Genomic DNA, 20924 nt, shown 5'->3' on the forward strand with positions numbered 1-20924 from the left:
GCCATTGGCGGTATCATTTCCCTATGGCGGGCGCGCCAAATTCACATAGACGCCCCCTAGAGACGCCCAGCCAAACAAGAAACCCACAGCGGTAGAGAGAAACAGGCGATAGATGACGCTGTTACGGCCCAACGTTCGCTTTTCCGCTCCTAGCGGAAAACAACGCGACATTTTATGCTAGCCCGCCTTACGTAGTGTCGACGACGAACGATGGCGCGGACTGTCGCATCGGCAACGCTACCAAATCCACCAAAACCCCGACCAGCCGCAGATACCATTAATCCAAGATGAAAAAAGCGAAAAAGAAGAAGCAGAAGCTACTTACTACTGATAGCAACCAACAACAGTTACTATATATTTTACATATTCTTCTCCATTTTCGGTTTGTGTCGCTGCCTGACCGACTGGCGTTTGTCGATAGCTAGCTGGTTCACTCGCCCTCGGCCGTCGTTCGATTGCCTTTTGGCCTTTGCTTTGCTGCCATTGTTGCTTGCTTAGCCACCAAATCACTTTGATTTGGTGGCCAAAGTCACGAGAGGAAAGGAGAAATAACAACAGCAGCATCTTTGTCTTCACTTTGCTGTGGCTACCGCCCCCAAAATTCCCTGCTGTCCGCTACCAGCCAGCTGACTAGCCTCAATAGGCCCGACGCTTCGATAGTCGTTCCAGACGGTCACAAGGGGTTTTAAGCCAACAAAGCAAATGACGGCTGTGTTCCTTCGCCCAGTCGCGCATTGCCTGCAGTCTACACTACTCGCTTCAATAGCGGCAGATGCAGCTTGCCACCATCACTCTTATCATCAGCTTAATCCTCATCAGCTATAACGGTCGTAACAACACCGGCAACAGCAGCGTCAGCAACGGGTGCGAATCGTGGCTGGCTCTTGTACTGCCGCTGCCGTGGCCACTTTCTTTCAAGCGGCCGCTGGCTGATGTTGCCCATGCTGCCACGGATACAGCTGATCCACTCGGCCACCGTTGCGCGAACGTTACGATTGAACAATGGCGTTATCCGTATAGAGATGCTGGCAGTAGCTGCAAGCTGTGCTGTGATGGTGGCTGTGGCGCTTGAAACAACGTCGCGCGGGTCGAATTCGATTGAACCCACATTTGCCCGACGGTGCCGCAACGTTAACCTGGTAGTATACGACTGTCCCGTGCGGTCGACCGTGGGGAATTTTGTCCCTCAGCCCCTTCCCTCTGCTACCCGCCGAAGCAGTTGTCGGGGCCGCTAAACTGGCAGCAGCAGCAGCAGTGGTAGTAGTAGAGTAGCAGGGGTGGTAATAGGCGACCAGCTTACAGAGCTGACAAACACGATAACCATGATCCCGCGGTTGCCAGATGCTTCCGGAAAGGCGTCAGTCCGCAGCGCGCGAGTAGCGACGGCTGTATCGACGACGATAACAACAGCAACAGCTTATAGCGACACAGTAATGCGGGGACGTTGAGACTTTGATTGCAAATCTGTGGCCGGAGGCAGATTCGCTTATACAAAAATCTGGTAAAAGTTAGACCTCGATGCTGAGCAGCCGACAGGCACTTATGTAATTATTATACTCCGAAAAACGACAAAAGGTGATGAGGTAAAAAAAAAAAAACAATAGCGCAATGCAGAGTGAAAAGTTTTTTTAAACGAACGAAGAAGAATATCGTTCAATATAATAGAAACAGTCATTAGGTACGAGTGTTTAAGACTTAAGAGATCATTTACCGTAAAATTGATACCCCTTTCGCAGCAATAGCTAAGCTCAAGGATGATGCTGCGCTGCATTTTGCTAGACAACGCACCGTGTAGCGTTAGGGGTCGGAAGAAGACCTCGTTCCACTGACAGTTCTATCAAGCGGATTGTTTTCTACGTGGAAAATCGTTTCAAATAGCTTTTTTGATCATTAGGAAACACTATGTTATTTAACATAATATAACTATGGTGAAAGAACTGTGTTAGTTTAATAAAAGTTGCTTTCAGACATATCACTGACTGTTACTAAATAATCAACGCCAGCAGATGCGTCGAATTTTATGCACTGTTATTGTACGGGTTAGCATCGAAATATGGGATCTGTATCAGAATTGGTTAGGCTGCTTCAGAGGTTTTTAGTTTGAATGGCAACTCTGTCCCGCGAGCACCATATGCTGCGTTAGAAACATAAATTGTACGGCCAAACAAGCCAGCTACTGTAGTGGTTTCTAACCGAAACATTTTACACCGTTTAGGATCAACGTGACCCAAGTAACTAGGAAGTTCGATAGAATTTAAGCTGTTAGTTGCGTACTTCTTTTCATTCCAAGATCGATGTTCGATCCGCCGAACTACCTATCTTTTAGCCGTGTGTTATTTTCAACTGTGACTGATCAGGATTATTCTGGCAGATACTACCTAGGAGAAGATGAATAGAACGTCTTAGAGTCACGAGATCTGATTACAGACAGGTGCACTTAACGGTTATCGAAGCCCAGGCTGCCTTATTAGTTTTGCCTATAAATCCGGTCAAGCTGAAGAATCAGACTCTAACTATTTGTTCTACAAACATTAAGACAATAGATCGAATCGTTCGGGATATCGTATAGGCTTGCAATGTGTTTTGTTTGATAGTTGACTGTGAGGGCATAGAATTTTAAGAAATACGTATCGTTTCTTATAGCCAAACTGGATGCAGATGAACTCAGTTTGGCTCATCTGGTCCCTGATTATGAGCCTTTGCGGCCGTGAACAGATCGAAATAATAATAGCCCGTCTGCCTGTTTTTATTTCTGGCTAAAATTTCGAATCTTGTCACACTAAAGGCAAATTACACTAACTTCGGTAAGAAGAAGATTCTATTTTTGAGTTTTCTTTTTTTCTATCGTTTTCTTGACACGTTTTCGGCCACTTGTCAACTTGGACGGCAGGCGAGACGTAATAATTGTTGGGATGCAAGACTAAAAGTCTATGTATAGAGTTCTGTAGGGATTTCGGGTGGCAGCTATTTGCGTGCGAGTATTTTGTATCGTACTTTGTGATTAGGAAATAGGGCAGAAGTCTGTCACGTTTTGCGTAGTTAATAAGCTTTGGGAAGAGTAAATCTAGCCAGAGGTACAAAGCGACACACCTTGACCGTGATGTTGCCCGGCCTGAAAGTGCGAAGCCGACTATAGACGCGAAACAATGGTCAAAAAAGATCAGCGGTTGATGTAGCAAAACTGTGTGATACGATGTGCTTACGGAAAACCGTTTTGTTGTCTAGTCAGGTAAACGATGTCGGCGTTTTTTTTTAAATTTTTTTTGCTCTTTTTTCTCTCTAGGTGCACACGTTCACTCATTCACACGAAAGCGCCCATTTGACGCTTTCACACCACCAGCACTGTTGAGCCCTTACACTGACGCACACTCGAGACAAATGCACAAAGAACACCGTTTCACGCTTAGCCTCTTCGCTGGTCTTCCGCCCCGGTCTTGCTCTAAGGGGCTATCCAATTTGGGAGAATCGTCGAGACGCGGATTCAGAAGCTTACAATTATAAAACTTTGCAGAGTCCTGCCATCACAATGAAGTGGATGCCTGTAGCACTTGATTACGGGTATTTCGTGGTCGCGGCGCAGAAGTGCGGATGGTGAGAGAAGCGAGAGATGGCCAAAGCGACAGCCACAACCAAAGCTACATTAGTGTGTATGTAGACCAGTGTAGTTGTTTCCTGATTACATGGCGAGCCTCCCCCGGCCTTCGTTATTTCATTAGTTACTTTACTTTCGTTCGCACCTTGGTTGGCGGCCGCAGGCTCGGTGGAAGAACTTCGATTACTTGATCTTTATGTGTCAGTTGGTCTGACGAAGGCTTCAGCCGTAGCCGTCGTGTGATAGCCTGGGGTCGATCGAGCCGGATTGGGCGCGCGGCGTCGTTTTATACGTAGGCCGTCCCCGCGGCGCAGCAACGTCAGCCGCTTCGCCGATAGCGGCAGGGGGCGCCTCGGTGAGGCGGTTCGCCACGAGGGAGGATTCTGAAGAAAAAGTCTGCGTGTCGGAACACGGAGAAAAAGACCAGCAACGACAACGAAGCACAAGAACGAAAAGAATAAAAAGGGGGAGAAAAGAGAAGATCACGCTCACGCAAACGCAGACAACCGTTCACAGACGATTGGCCGACAGACGTTGACGCGTATATGCGGACAAACCAAATAGATAGGTGGACAAGCCAACAGACAGATAAACAGACACTCGTCGATTCGCACCGTTCCATAAAATGACATCGATGAAAATAAGCTCTGCATCTGTAGCACGCGATTGCGATAGGCAAATAACAGTAGTAAGTACACTTAAAACAAGATGGAGCGACTAGCACTATATATTGACACCGTCCTATAGCAAGCCATTGGTAAAGCAGGCTAGATGATGAGAAATCGTCAGGATTACATAAGTGGCTAAGGGCTGAAACAAGGCCGTTAAGGTTGAATAATAAAAGGAAAGCCGACAGTAAATAATTAAATTAGGATTAGGGACCAACTAGAGCAAAAGGTGCTCCTCGTTTTTGAAGGTCTGCGCCGTTCAGCTGTAATTACTATTCACAAAATATTCTTACCTTAATAAATGTTTCAACACAGATTTTGGCAAGGTGCCAATGAATCATACTCAGAAATTTGGATTCCTCATAGCCAATTTGTAGTCAATAGATGTCTGTGGCATGGTGCGTAGTATAGCTTGGAAAGAGATAATAGATTTTAGATAAAGCAACGATGATTTAAAAATATATATAGGCCTACAGCTTTACGTATTATCCATGAGGTCGTCGCTAACAAACTTATTAACGATAGATAGAACGACAGCTACCTTTGTCGTTGTACTATAAAATACAATTACGCAGGAAGTAGGTAAAAAGTTGTGTCTAACTATAAGGATGATAGTGAAATATGCTTCATTACCCCGCCGTTTCCCACAAGAATTGAAGCTTCATTATTTGCAAAAGCTCTGATTATGTGATTGATCGCCGATCATCACATTCAGAATATATCCTTCGAATCCTTTTGCACCAAAATAAGGACGCTCTAAGTGCTCCTTGACTATAAAATAGAAGACAAGTACGAAAGCGTGCTATTTACTCCAACATTCATTTTAACCTGTGGTAGGTTGACTAAAACCTTTGATACCGTAAACAAATAAGCTAGATTTTTTATTATAACTAAGTAAACAATTTCCTTTTTACACAGGGAGCTCGTTTTCCAAATTACAGGTCCGAAAGGCCGGAATCAGCACACCTGCAAAAGTCAGTCTCGCTTTTTGAATAGCGTGTATGCACGACTTCATCTAGTGAGGTTTTCCTTCTTATCCGAATTGCGTCGTCTCCGAAAAAGCAACCATAACGGTATTGGGTCCACTGAAAAACGTGGCAGTTTAGCTACGATCAGTAATATATTTGTACAGAGATAATTGGCCGATGAATAGTTCAACTCAACAAATTATTAAGCGTACGCTCCTTAGCAATGATCGGCCCGTATAAAAGCCAAACATCTGTACGCTTAGGGAAGCTGGAAGCGTTCCGGCAGGAAACCGTTTGAGAGAAGTCGATTGCAAATGGCGGGCAGATAAACTGAAACAGATTGCGCGGCAAGTTGTCTCATGCCACTGCTAAACTGAAGTGAAGGGCGAGTCCCGCTGACGATGTTACTCCGTGACATTGTTAGAACGTACTGTTGCAACTACTACGACCGCCATTACTGTTAACAGGGGCGCATGCGCATACTCCTGCGTACTTACGGATGACATCAACTTAGTATGGTGGAAGCAAGTGACTGAAACGCCAAAAGGAATTAGCACGATTCTCACTAAAAAGTCAATGTCCTTCTAGAGTAAAGTTGTTTAACTGCGACATATAAGTACAACGGGATGCTACCTGTCTATACATATATCTATGCAGTTAGCAAGCACAAACAGTATGTTCTAACGCCCGCTCCGCCTTTTAATGCATTTCAGCCACTGAAGACGCCTTTAGTCATGTAATACTGATTGGAGCTGTATTATCATATTAACGATACATGCTAGATGTAACCTCTGCTCCCCTAAACTGCTAAATGCACCTATAATAGGCTGCGGTGCCTGTACATATGTAGACACAGTTCGTCGTAGCCAAGACCAAAGAGATACGGAAAAAATAGTCTTTTGTGAGAGAGGTGGAAGAGGCCGTAACTTGTTGTGGGCCTAATAGGTTATACCTATCATGTAAAATATTAGATACCCCTCTTAATTACTGAAAGTCCATTACGGTCTTTCTTTTTCTAATAACATACCTTATGACTTATGCACTCGGCTCTTAATTCCAAGACACTACTAAGTCGTTGTTTGCCATCAGAAACTAAGCTTAGTATTTAAATTTAACGAATAGTATGCACTTTGATAGCAGAGTACTTCTTTAAGACGAAAAGCAAGCATTGTTTCAGGCAAACATGAAGGCGAAGACTGATTTCATGGGTATTTCGTTGATTTCAAATGATTTTAAACGTATATACGTGCAATTGCACCGGATCGAGAGACAGCGCGGCTAACCGTATCGAAAGAAAGAAGGCTCAGGACCTTGTCGTATTCTGACAAAACACGATATGGTATTATATTAAATACTAGACATCTGCTTGATCCGAGCTAATAAATGTCTACTTGAATTAAGTGGCTATTTTCACTAAATTCATGGACGTATGTCTCACTCATGATGAAAAAATCTGATCCGTAAACGTTAAAATACATTATTTTCAATGGTAGGTAGACACACGAACATAATGGTGCTATAGTTGCATTAAGAAGTTTATAATTTAATATACACCTCTTTCGATAGACTATCTTCTATTTCTGCTACTCGTTTGATGGCAGCCCAGTTGCGATTTCATCGTGGGAGCCCACTACCGTAAATGGGGCAATACAGATTTGTTCTGGAACTGAACTATATAATATTCACACTACCATGCCATTTGCAATGGATCTTCTCATTTGGCGAAGATCTGAATAATACCGGAGCAACGATGCTCTGATGTAAAGTAGACTATTCACAGGACAGATCGTGCCAACAGGTATTAATAGTAACTGAATTATTATATACACTGATAAAAGCAAGTAGCGGCTAAGGTCGTTCGAGCCGAATAGCTCGGATTAGATGAACCGAACTAGCATATGAGGGGAGATAAAAATTAATTCTTGCAGACTAAATATCCACAATTACTAATTATACCTATATGGATACTGTTAGCGCAGCTGTGTAGGTATTATATCTGCGGCGATAACTCTCAGATCATCGCAACACTGCGCCGAACCTAAAAATGAGTTTTTCAATAATTCAATAAAATACACCGTGTTTTCGCGATGACTAATGCCAGGTCGCCGAGCGCGTTGTCAAAGGAGACCACTAGATCAATATCGTTTTAAAGTTTAAGCCAAATAGTCCAGGGAAGCGGGTGCTTTCGTTCGCACAACACAGAGAGATGCTCTACGTGCTATTACGTTGTCGGGATTATATATAAATAGGTATTAAAATTTACAACTCCCCGTTGGGCTAGTCGCCAGTGCGACAACCTTTAGTTCCCGTCTTCTATTTGTTTGGGGCATTTATCTGCCCTCGTAAAAAAGGCCAGAACACAGAGACACACTATGGCGCTCAGTGAGATAGCATGTATAACTATGTAGAGCTGCAAAAGTTAGAAAATAAGGCTTTTGCGTTCATATTCATCAAACAGTTGTCGACATTTTAGGTTTCAATTAATACAATAGAGTGCACCAGTTAGTTAGCTTTCTTTTCGCGAAATCTGTGAAACATGCTTGTAATGCATCTCTGTCCTGTGTCGCGATGACTGCTTTTATCCAAAGCGACCTGAGTGACCTGACCAAACTGAGAACAGCCCAGAACGTTATACAGAGAAATAACTGATAGTTATTTCTTCTGTATAACGTTAAACTTAGCACTTGTTCATTTTTCGATGTTTCTTTAGCTGACCTAATAAGTATCTAAAGATGTATTCAATAGCATTTCTTTACTTCGATACATGTTGATCTCTCGACAAGTGTATGCCAATTCTCTCAGATCTCATTTGGACGGAATGTAGAACTTTTCATAGAAACCTAACCTACTACATTGATGAAACATGAGTGCGCTTTGTTTGATATGCAAAAATAGCTTAGCCAAACGAGCACGGCATCCTGGTTCTAACATGACTGTCCGGTAGAACAGTGAGCTATGGACTCAGTTGTAGCTGGTCGGAAGCTAATGCCAGCGGCAGCTTCTCGGGAGAGTCGTTCGCTTATGAAGACGAAACCGAAGAAGAGATCACTTGGCAGCATGGCCTCATTCAGTTTATGAACATTGCGCACAGATGTGGGTTTTGTAATTAGAGCGCTGATTGTGGACTAGATTCAATTGCTTATTTGTATTTTATTATATACTTATGCCTTCAACAATGCCTTCAAAGACGCATAATCTTGATGACTGAGTTACGTAGGCGAAGAAGTCGATTTGTCGATCTATCCCTAACCCAGACTGATGTGGTTAAGTTACGTTCGTTCACATATTTCTCTCCTTTCCCCATATCTTTTCCTCTGGATGGAAAATAATGAACACACGTAGACCCTCTGTTATTAAGAACATTTCCATGATCGTCAATCGTGATCGTGGATCGCCGCTGTCAATTTTGTATCTGTCGATAGGATGGCTCTGCACAGGACGACGTGCACAGAATGGAGCTGCCCACACCGACAACTACATTCGGCACCCGCGAAGGTATGCTGCTACATACGTACTATGTGTTAACAACCTTACGAGACCTGTACGAAATCAAAATCAGTCTATCGATACAAACGTATCATCGTTTACGTGATCGACCTTCTTTTTCTGGCGTCATCGAATCTGATACTGCAATGAGTTACTACAAGCAGACAGCGTGATGGCAAGCGAGCACGCCTCCTTTCTAGACGAGCAGATGTTCCTCAAAACATAAGGGTTAAGTAGTGATCAGGCGATCGCAGAATCGGCTGAATTTCAGAACTTTTTCGTGTGGAATGGCACAAACCGGTATGTAGCGGGAGGTTTGAAATCGGAATTCTAGATACAGGTTAGAAATTTCTCTTTAAATTCTGCTTGAGCAACTCATCAGCAACGCTAAGACGTGCATAGAGCCTCTGCACGTAAGTGCCCATCACTTATACAGCATTACGCTACGTAAAGTATTATACATATATTTAGAGTATTATAAGTAGGGAAAGAATCATTTTAGTAAACAAGGCCTACATTATCAAATCGCCTACGTTACTGGACGAGGTACTATGCTAAGCGACACTAGATAGCAAAAGCTTTCTAGAAGTCATTACATGTTCAGCGTAGCGAAGGGACGTTTTGTTGCACCACGCTCTTGCATTAGATTGTTTGTTCTATATAAATATATGTATACCTAGAATAAGTTTGAACTTCGATGACTTACAATATGAGTGTTGTTTAATTCCTAAACATGCCAACATTACTGTCACACTCTTAAATGAACTAACAAGGGCATAAAATCATTGTGGTTTCACTTGCGTCCTTTATATGCGGTTGTGTATAATTAATTGTCAGCTGGGAATTATATCGTCAGCCGAGCATTATATGTAAATAGTCATGTGTAATAGTGATTAATTCATCGTCTGCCTTGTCTGTGCTTTCCTGCAAACTTTGTGCAGAAAGATGTGTCCTATATTATATATGCGAATATTATATATGCCTTCCTTGCATCTAGTACTGGCTACGAAGCTAGCGTAACACGAAAGAGGTTAGTGTTTTTGACAAAAAACAAAATCTGCGGGGAAAACAACCTTCAACGGCCAGCTTTTTCGCCCAGTTTTGAAGGAGCACACTGCAACCTCACTCAATGATTCTCACAACATATCGCTAAAGACCTTCGTAGAGTCGCAACCTTAGATGCTTATAGAATATCAGATTAGAAAAGAGAGAAAAAGGTGACAAAGATTGATATAATAAGGTTCCGAAAAATCGCCAATACCTTGATCAATACCAAGTTTTGAGACTTGAATTTTGTCCTTCTAGTGCTGGTCTTTTCGTGTAGCAGCATTTTTAGATCTTTCGGTTGTCATCTCAAAAGGTGCAATAACTTACGCAGCGACGTGGAGACAATCATTCTTTTTAGGACGCACAAGCCAAATACTCATTGCGAGGTGATCTATTTCAAGGTCGAATATAAAAATGATAATAGACCTTATAAGGTACAGGAATTAGAAGACGGATTAGCTGGAATAGAACGTGTGTATCTAATGCCTTGCAGAATTAGCTTCCATTTCTGCGGACGATGCTCTCTGCAACAACATTTGTTGCACTATTACGACCCTCAGGAGCGTTGGTTATTAAGCATATCGTCCCGCTTGGCGTTGCCAGTTGGAACGAACTCGAACTCCCGCATGATTTTTCCTTTTGATCCTCGTCGCACTTTGCCTCTGTTTTGAGATCCCTTCAAAAATCCCTCCTTAATGTTGCTTTGCCAACGGATGTCCAGGGTATCTTGAGTGCCAAGGACACACCTACCTTGTAATCCGCACCGACACCTTTAGTGGTAGCAAAATTATGCCCTTATGCTTTCGATTTTAGTAGCTTATTTCAATTAATGCAGCAATGAGTTGGCCATCGTTTGCGATAGGTGACGAGCTGTACAGAAAAAGCTACTTTTTTTAAAGTAGGTTAGATGCTCTGGCCGTCGTAATGCCGTCGCTCTATGCTCCAGTACGCATTGTGTTATTTACTATAAAAGTCATTGCACATTATCTATATAATGTTTTCTCTAAGTGGATGCGTTCAACTTTACTGTCTCAGCGCTATTTAAGTCGAACAATTTTAAAATGTAGGACGGATTAATGACTATTTTTAAGCGAAACGGTAAGATTAAATCTAAGGACAGCGTTATCACTTACCGGGACTCCGTCACTGCAAAAAAACCATTTTCAATCGCTTAAGCAGAGCACATTTATAAACAGACAGAGTGAATTATTTTATCAATGTACGTCTCGTGTACGCATACACAGCGAAAACGTGCACGTACATTTCGGAGAGAGATTTTCGTGCTACAACGACCTCCCTCCTCCTTTAGCCACCGATGCCATACCCATTGTTGCTATCTGTTGTACTACTCATGTGCCGGTATTCATAGGCTGACCTACAATAAATGCAAAGCAATTGGGTTCGATTGCTTATATTTCAAGCCAAAGTAGGTCATGGTCTGGCGATGGCAGAATCAATCTATGTGCGAATGAGAGGAACCAGTCGTGTGAACCGCCCGCGCCTATCCAGTGCCGGGTAAAAGGACTTTATGCAGCCCTGCATCTAATCCTCAGTCGTGATTCAAAACTAGAAATACTTTTAGGTAATTACATAGTCTGCCAGCAGCAGCATTCCTGCGGTGCCGTTGTCTAGATCATTGAGCTCTTGCTAGCTCCGTCGTTCGGAACAGTCCCAATGTCTTGGATATTCCATAAGCTCGGCTATCGCCCCCCAATGAGTGAACATTCTCGTGTATGTTATTGGAAGAAAATGCGTTTATGACACTCTCTCTATGTATATAGTATGTCTCTGTCGACTAGACTTGATTGGCCCAGACGTCTGAACTTAATGGAATGGACTCAAGCCGTGTCTGTGCATCGGGCATGAACTTGGGCCACTGGTTAAGTGCTCAGCGGTGCTTCTCTATGTTAGTTGTCGTTTGCAGCTGTGCGGACAATTGTTGCTATGCTGTGTTGTATATACTGGTGTATTATGGTTGAGGCTTTTTACTGCTGATTTTGTTAATGAAAAACAACAAAAATACTTCGCTAGGTTGTAGCCTTTGAAGGCTCAGGGACATTTTTCGCTGATATTCCATTTGTATTCGACCACTCATTGCGGCGGGGGACGGGGGGGGGGGGGGGATCTTGCCCATAACGAAATGTTCGTCTCATCAGTTTTTCTTGCCTGCGTTATCTGGGCATGACCGTTATTAGGTTGCTATATAGCACTGTTAATAGTAACTATTATACCTATGTGGTAAGTTGTTATAAATGTTGCATTGACGAACTCGATGATACGAAACACAAGCAGAATTCTATTAAGATACACGTTTAGTTCTGGAAACAGCGCATGGATATTTTTAAATTAAAGCCCAGAACGCGTAGCAAGTGAAAAAATAAACACGTTTAGATTTAGACGTTTAATATAATATGCCTTCTTTTGATGAAACTTCAATCTGACGACAATGATGTGAAGTAAGTTCATCTGTGTCTTATAATCAGCTAACAAAACAATAAATAACGTAATAATGAATTCTGCGTGTACTTTCATTCGGTTTATAGTAAGCCAAGCAGCCGGAGGACTAAAATATAATGGGTTTTATAACAGCCATTCTAGTTTCTAATCTGGTGTCGTTTGTATCTCACGTTGTTCAGGATGGGCATAATTTGAACTATATCTAATTTATGCTAGCAAATACTGATTCGATTAGTGAAGTGTTCGAATGTTCATGCGGACTGTAGAAACGGGTTCTCTAGTTAAAAAGAAAGTTGACTTTTGGAGTTATCTGAAAAATCTACATAATACCTTAATACTCACAGGGTCCGCGACCTGTCTTTTTATAACTTAGCGTGTGTTTAGTGTGGAGTTTACATGGTAAGATTCATTTCACCTTGAAGTGCACCTCCTGTATCTGAAGTAAATTTGCACGCATCAACCTTGTGACACTATGCATGTTGCTAACGAAAACCACTATAATTAGCTAGGTTAAATAATAACATTCTTTTTTATCTATCAGCTTGATAGTAGTACCACTTTCTTCACTGCGTTTACTAATACACTTTCCGTGACGTCATTTTTTTCTAATTGGACGCATCTCCTTTTTTGCTTTGTCCTTAGAACGACCATCCTTTAATGGAACCACCTGTACTGAAGGTAAACATTTGAACATGTAATGAAGGTTCTATCGTCGAAGCAACCTGCATCCATAACTTGCCAGTTTACTATCAGTTTCTTACAGCCCCCCCAAGTTCTAAGCGTACTAATTTTTTCATTCAACTTAGAATCTACACATAACACTACCACTTTCCTAGGCAACTTTCCGACCGTAACCGTAACAGGTCGTATTTGAACCCGGTCATAATGGCCAGAAAGGGAACCTATCAATTCTGAGCTAACCGAACCTTGTTAATCTCCATTGTCCTTCAAATGCACTCCTATTTCGCACGTTTATGGGGTAATATGTCTTTGAAATACGGAGACGTTATTTACGTTTTTAAGTCCCATTAATTCGTGTGAATAAAGGCGCTTAATTTCATACATAAATGCCGCACGCCTCAGAATATGTGATTGTATAGTCGGAGAACCAGAAACAGTTTGACCTTTAAAATACACTACTTTGGCCTCGCAGATGTCTTTCTGGCTTTTCGCGAGTAAATCAAACAGCGCAGAGATTTCATGTAGTTATAACGGAAGCAAGGATGCTTGAAGTGGTTTTAGTTAGTTATTGGTATTTTTTTTATTTAAGCTAATGCTTCAATAAGGTGCACAAAAAGTGAAACTTTTACTTATGAAATTGTATAAAAATCTTTATTTTCAGGCTATATTTGATTATTAAGCATTTTTCAATACTGCTAGTATCGTGTGAGTTGCGGCTTTTCAAGAGGAACCCCTGACTATGATTAGCCGAACTGGTACTCTCTTCCTGCAGCAGTCTTCTGTTAAAGCGGAGGCAAATGGAAAGGGATCTCGCCGTTCAAATATTAAAGATTCTTTACACCCATGCAAGGGAAAAGTAATCATTTTCGCCTCAGAGAGATAATCGTTGCATTCAGCGAACTTTGCCCAGTCCATGCGAGCTAATCCATTTTCTATAGATAAGCAGTGATTACTTTATATTGCATACACACAATTATATAGTGCATTTTGTCACATGTACTCAAACGATCAAACACAATGAAAACACGAAGGAATGAGAAATATAAAATTATAATCTCCAAGCAGTAGTGTCTTTTTCGTACAGGATCAACCCAGAAGGGCAAATGCCGTTCGTCCAGTAGATCTATTTATTGATAACTATTTATTGCGGCCGTATCTTTTAATCTGAAGTTTTCTCGAAATAGATAGAATAAACCGAGAGATTAAATCAATTGGCGAACAAATACTTATAAGACATTTGCGGGCGTCTTCTATGATGTTGGGCATTTGGGTCCATAAAAACAGCTGATTAGTTTCACGAGCGTGATGAACTCGCAATAATTGTACGACATAGAAACGTTTAGATACGATGCACATTTTACACAATCTGTTTCAAGGATATTCCTTTTGATTAGTGAATGGAGCAAATACGGTCGGAGACTCAAGAAGAAAAATGGTCACTCTAGCTGGAGCTGTATAGGCTGGTCGGATCTGAAGTGATAATAATAATCTGAGTAGTGAAAATGGCATAATGCTATGGTACGAAACATCGAATACGACTAGAGCAAGACACGCAATTTTTTTGTACTTTTATCACAAACATTACAATTTCATTATTTTATTTGTAGACGTTTTCACTAGCTGGCTTCCATCTGTCGTTTAGATGACAGACATCAGATTTTCTGTGTAATTTCGACGTCGACGCCAAATGTTTTTTTAAAAACCTCTCTCATAAGAAACTGTACAACAAGAAAAACCATCATGACTTTAGGCATTCAATTGGTAAAGGTTTAGTTTGGAAAAAGAACAAAATGTCTTTTACGAAAAGAGAATATCTAGCATGTACCGACATACGGTGGCTACAAATTCGAGGGCGTGCATTTCACGGCTTCCGTAGTTGCTTTTAAAAACTCCACAGCCGAAAGCGATGAAACGCTCCCAGGCTGAAAGTTCGTAAAGAAAAATAAAACATCAATTAGCCCTTGTAACAATGTTCCATGTAGTTGTCAGGGTAGCGACTCAACCCAAACAAGTCGAGGTAAGGGAACGATGGCATATTCATAACCCCCGTTCGAATTTGGTCGAAAATTGAGTTGTCTAGACTACTGCCTAAGATCACCTCGCTTGTTTTTGAAAATAGTAGGTAATTATATTGCTATTGTAACATGACAACAATTATTTGTCAATCTAGTCTCAGCATATCTGATTATACTAGGATCAACTTAGCTCCAGTGAACTAAGTGTACATATTTTGAAATCGACTCTTAGCTACCTTCCTTTGTGAGTATATTTTCAAAGTCACTTCTTAGCATCGCTTGAGAAAAATGCCAAAGAGGACCTCGTTGGGGCTTCTTCAATAGACCTATAAAACTGGTCTTCCTTTTTCATAAACTGCTTGTCATAATCATCATGTCTAATCTTCGTTTTCACTATGACGACATGTTCAGTGATGCTGATTGCCACCCTTCACTGTAATACCTCATTACTCTGCCTTTGAACATGTCGGCTAGATTTCTCGAAATCCGTCGAGGATCACTCGTTGCTCGAATAACGTTGATAAAACGCTGACGAAGCAATCAATGTAGCACACAGACGACACAGTTGACCTAATTCAGCGAGGTAAAAGATGAAAGCAATATTCGTAGTACCTATGTCAACGATCGACTCGGATATTTCGAACGATAAAAACTCCACAGGAGTGCTGGCGAAAAAATGAATACAGCGCGTTACCATAATGATAAAAATTGCACTATAACGGGTATACTCAAAACGAGACGGATGAAAAATGCGCCAAAATCGTACCACAAGCCCAAGTGAAGAGTTTATCTATTTGTTTACATTATTTAACTTTAATTATGTACAAAAAAGATTATCTATATTGCACCATGCTTTCGTTAAGCTGAAAATAAGATACAGTTCGTTAAAGACTCATAGCGACTGAATCTATGGAAGTAGCGCACTCTGGCAAAGGGTGCGATTCCCCCTTCTTGCATGCTCAATCGTGAGCGACTTTATACTAACTTTCCTATGTCGTTCTGCCGCTTACTTTTCATCACAATCCTAACTTACGCTATTACATGCTATCAAAAAAATTAAAGATTATGAAACCGGCACGAATGTTGCTTAAGCCGATTTGGGAAAGTCGTGAAAAGAAAGAAGTCGCATACACACGTATAACAGTAGGGTCATTTCGTGGGACTGGCAACTTTAAATAGCCATTTTAGTTCAAGGTCTCTTCGCTTGCTATCGTCCGGTATAAATGACGCAATGTTGGGAGTACGTAAACCTCATTACAGTTTGAAAAAACAAGTGGTGGTCTTCTAAGATGTGTGTGTTCGACAGCTGGACGACTCAGTCGTTGGGAATGATGTTATCCCGCGATCATTCAAATTACTTCGACCTGCACGCAGATCAAAGCGAAGCCGAAGTAAGATTACGCTCGAGGTAACTGTTTTTAGCCGAACGTGTGTAGATACTATATTACCAGCTTTGTCATGCTTGAATCCCCCTACTCAGACAATCCTAAGAAGTCTAAACGGTTTTAATGAAGACTTACCAAAGGAGAGTCAAGCAGTGATTAACGACAAAAACCTTTGATCGTATGTGGCTTAAAATTTGAATCAGACGCAGAATAAACGAGAAAATAAGTGTTTCTAATTTTTTTTTGTTATCCAAGAAAACCTTTATTGACAGTTTCGTAAAAGAAAGCATACAGCTAGTGAGAAAAAGTAGGCCGAGCGTTCAGAGAGCAGTAGCATTACGACTGGGCTAACAACTGAGAAAAATTCGAAGATATGATGTTCACAACAACAATGACATCATTAATATGTCAGAGTTCGTTATAATTATTGGCGCCTCGTTACATTGTTTCTCTCCCTCCCTCTCTCCCTCCCCCCCCTCTCTCTCTCTCTATATATATATATATATATATATATATCTATATAAATATATATGCATTATTTCGTCAAATATACAGTCTATGTTCTGTTCTACAGTGACCGCAAATAAACATTTTTGCCATTAAACGTGGAAAACATCACCAACTTGTTCCGTGACGGATATGGTTATGACCCCTATACTTCACCTCCCAATTTTGATTTATAAGAAAGAAATCCCATCAATTATAACATGAATGGCACCATAGACACTTAATAGTGGACTTAAGAGCTTGGATGGTTAAGCAACTTGCTGAAAAAAAACGAGATATCGTTGCTTGAATTCGTACCAAGCCACATGCAAAGATCATACCAGTAGATCAGCTAGTTGAATCACAGAATACCTAGCTTCTTAGAGGTACTCTACGTATTATATCTACAAAGCTATTTCCAAGTGTAACGCAACGCTACTCCATCTTACCGTGACGAAAATTCATTAGAAGACTCTTATAAAAACCGTCCATACTATTAGTCATTGTTGCGTAGAGAGACGAGCGAAAAGAAATTTATAAGACAGGTCCAAGTCAACTTCCTAACTCCGACAACAAGCCGACCTTACAAAAACGCAAGGTAAAGCAGGTTTCCTGTTTAGAATTTATAAAACCTCTGCCAACATGAAGGATTCACTGCCTGAAGAAAGCCCGATTGAAGAAACTGTCTTTGTCTGTTAGTACAAGTTCCCAAAAACATCTTGAGAGACGCTGAATAGATAGGGTAATATAGGGTGAATTTTGATTGCAAATGAACTTGCTCGAGCGGGTTTACTGTCGTGTGAGTGTTGATTGTGGCTGTGAAAACTCATACTATTACTCGAGACTTTGGGACCGTATCTTAACTTTGTGACAGGTTATGGCAGGAACTTGACTAAGTTCCAGTAGCGGAATGCGGGCAAGCGTTTTACGTTATATGCAATTACGGCATACATAAACTGTCTAAAGGTCTCATTGACACACGAAAAGTTTCCTGGAAAAGTTTCAAATTGTATCTGCGGCCCTTGCGTAATCATAAATGTTCCTGTAACATGTTAACGTGGATATGCACCTCGATCGTCTACCAAAGCATAAACTCAACCTGTTCCATGTTGTCATGATATGTTGTCGCAGACAATCTGTATCGGAGGTAACTTGTATTAGATAACAATTATGTTCTAGAATAGAGAATGCAAAGCTAAACAATTCGCAGTTCAATCAATGATTTTGTTAACTTGTAAAATTCAAAAAATTAATTTTCACCTTACTCGATAACCCTCTGCTAATACTTCTTGCTGGCATATTATATCTTGTGTCAAATAATTGACGGAAAGCTCTAAAGAAATACAAAAGTGACGCAGTCAACGTCAGAAAGGCTATATTTCATCAAATCAACACACTGAACAATAGATGGAAAATTAAAAACGTTTTTGCGACAGCTGCTTCACTTGTTCACTTAACTTAGCGAAATACAATTAACTGACAGGCGTCCTTTTAATTGATTGGCGCTAAGATTGCGACGCCAGCTGTTAGAATTTTATGTTCCTGATTTCTGCACGTAAACCATAATTGACAGCAACGTAGCGAATGCGCGCACTCCCCCCCTAATAAGGTCACATTGCGTTTGATGTCATATTCATTTTGCAGCACATGTACGTGCGCGGACTCGTACATTAAACTTTGGAAGTTCACCGAATAAAATGTATTTTGCCGAAGGCCAGCTTAATTACCAAGAAAAGGCCCACTCAGAATTTTCCCTGGAAGAGCTGACGTATACATAAAGATCTGGTAAAATTGGCTAAAAAATTTAGCTTTAATATATATAATAGTATATATAACTTATATACCGTTTTGCAGTAGTAATTAATATAAAATAAAAAATCATCAACAACTAATTACCTTATTTATGGAATTTATCGCGCTAATATTTTAGCCTTTGTTTTTAAAAGTTGAATACACCGTGAAGGTCGGCTAAAAGGCGATTGCAAAAGCCTTTTTGGCGTATGATAGTTTATAGCATATAAATCCAATCTAACAACATAGGAACGTGTTTTTTCCAGACACGATGAATTTATTCAGCAATTATTAAGCGTTCGGCCCTCTGGTAGCCCTCGGGGAAACGTGCTGCTTTCGAGGATACCTACAATTGACGGGTTGCAACATAGTGCGAAGCATAAAAGCGTTTCAAAGTACAGCAAAAATGAATAATTTGTTATGGTTGAACTGAAGTTACCAGCTAAGCAAGTTCTACTCTAGCTTTGTTGTTCTATACTGCGTATCGACAAAAATGAAAACAATTGTTAACGATGAATTTCTTAAACCTTTATAATGAACTTACTCACAGTGAACTCAGTAGACGTTGGAGAGTCTTTCCTTGTGTAGCCTAAAAAATTTACTTTTTTATTTTACAAATTTAAAATACGCCAGTAATATCTATGTTATCTATACATATGTATGTATATAAATTTCGTCACAGTCTATCCTATGAAAATAAACTATTACATTTATTCGTTTAGATATACATGACAGACTGTAAATAAACAAAAGTGATCTTGCCATAGTTATACAAAACATACGCTGATGAGGACGAGTTCGTACAATGAGTTTAATCCAAACTTTTTCATTGCCAATTATAAACGTCCAGCAAGTTAACGTAATAGAATTCATTAACGAGAATCGATTTGCCCACCCAATGAGTTCAGCTACAGACAGGCTGATAAACCAAAACACGGATTGCAAGAGGAAGACAGGATCGGTGCAGAGAAATTTCAGGTATGATAAAAAAAAAAAAGAAAACCTATGAGGGGCTATATATGTGAGAGGGAGGCGTGGTTCTTCTGTTGACCCATTATGACCTTTACAAGTTTCAATGTCGAGCGTGCTTTCCGCATGTAGATCAACGTTGCACTTCACAAATTGCTAGAGTCCCATACAGAAGATAAGTTAACCTAACTATTGCCACGTATTTTAGACTAGAAGCCCACGCATTATTGTGGACAGCATCCATATGGCCTTTAAGGATGAAGCAACTGGGTGCCACTAACTACTCGTTCAATCAGCCGATTGTCAGTGATGAGTAATCAATATACCCTTGAAGCACACATGATATTAGCATGGAATGGCGTCTATTGTAGAATTCAATTAGAGCTAACGGTCTACACGAGATACGGCCACTAGTATATTTCTTGGATTAACTTTCAGTTAGTACAATTTTCCTGTGACTATTCCGCGCAGTGATATCAACATTATGCTAATTGGTCCATCCGCCTAACCATTTAAGCGGATCTATGAGGGCCATTGGGTGCGTTCAGTCGTTAAAATCAGGGATCGAAATTTTGAAATGCACGATATTCAATAGACAGTTGTAATGAACACTCGATGGTTCTTCAATGAAACGTTAGCTTCTCGTGGCGTAAAAATCATGCGCATAAGTAAATGTAGGAAAATAAAGATATTATTTGCCACATTGAATATACAATGGATTCTAATTGAATCAGGCTAGGGGACGTCGTGCCTTTTTTGAGCCTTTAGCCTTTCGTTGAAAGCAATATATATATTAAACAGATCGAATTGTTGAACAACCGGGCCCTCACGCATTTCGCGGTCCAATAAGCGTAACGTAATTACACAGCTCCTAGTAGTTTGTAAACACGATAAAAGCGCAGATGAATCATCACTCATACCATAAACATTTGCCCCTGTAAACTTGCGAACTGTATCGCTGCTTATGATTATCGTAATATACGCAGCTGAACTTACTTAATAATTAAACCGGTATTTTTGTAATATATTGGATATTGCTGTATATTTCGTATCCAAGCGTTGAATATCTTAAATATTTGTAAAAAATAATTTAATTGAAATAAATATTTGTAGTAATGGCTGTGTCATGTTGACATGTTAGTTGCTTCAGTTGCTTAACTATCTGCTTTCAACTTCAATCTAAGCGCCTCAATCTAATCTGCACCCGTTTAGGATACGAATACTGCCATATGCATTTCGGTAACTACGTTAATCTGTCAGAATTGAAGTGAAGTTTACCTCATATTAAGAGCAAACATAAGTTTTGTTCTAAAGGCTTCAGCTATTTGGAAGGAATATACTCCCATTGTACTTTATATTACTTGAGTCTTGCTGACACC

The 20924-nt window shown here is 40.6% G+C and overlaps 1 protein-coding gene and 1 long non-coding RNA gene across 5 annotated transcripts in view; one reads left to right on the forward strand and one right to left on the reverse strand.

Annotated features, from left to right (window-relative positions):
- Positions 1-20924, reverse strand: part of LOC111244018 (chitin deacetylase 7-like) — a 57993-nt gene that overhangs the window by 34608 nt on the left and 2461 nt on the right. The window contains exon 1 of one of the 4 annotated variants that reach the window (XM_022790564.2): positions 3738-4113. The exons of 1 other annotated variant lie outside the window; for it this stretch is intronic. The gene's annotated coding sequence lies outside the window, so the exon portion shown is untranslated. Of the gene's footprint in view, positions 1-325; positions 1090-3090; positions 4114-20924 lie in introns of those variants that run through there. 2 more of the 4 variants (XM_022790549.2, XM_022790556.2) reach the window with 2 other exon arrangements.
- Positions 8582-19981, forward strand: LOC147758653 (uncharacterized). The gene is made up of 3 exons (XR_015321661.1): positions 8582-8723; positions 18430-18570; positions 18843-19981. It is a non-coding gene; the product is annotated as an uncharacterized LOC147758653 (long non-coding RNA).

Source organism: Varroa destructor, unplaced genomic scaffold (assembly GCF_002443255.2).
Source record: "Varroa destructor unplaced genomic scaffold, Vdes_3.0 BEIS01000001.1, whole genome shotgun sequence".
Classification (NCBI taxonomy): Eukaryota; Metazoa; Arthropoda; class Arachnida; order Mesostigmata; family Varroidae; genus Varroa; species Varroa destructor.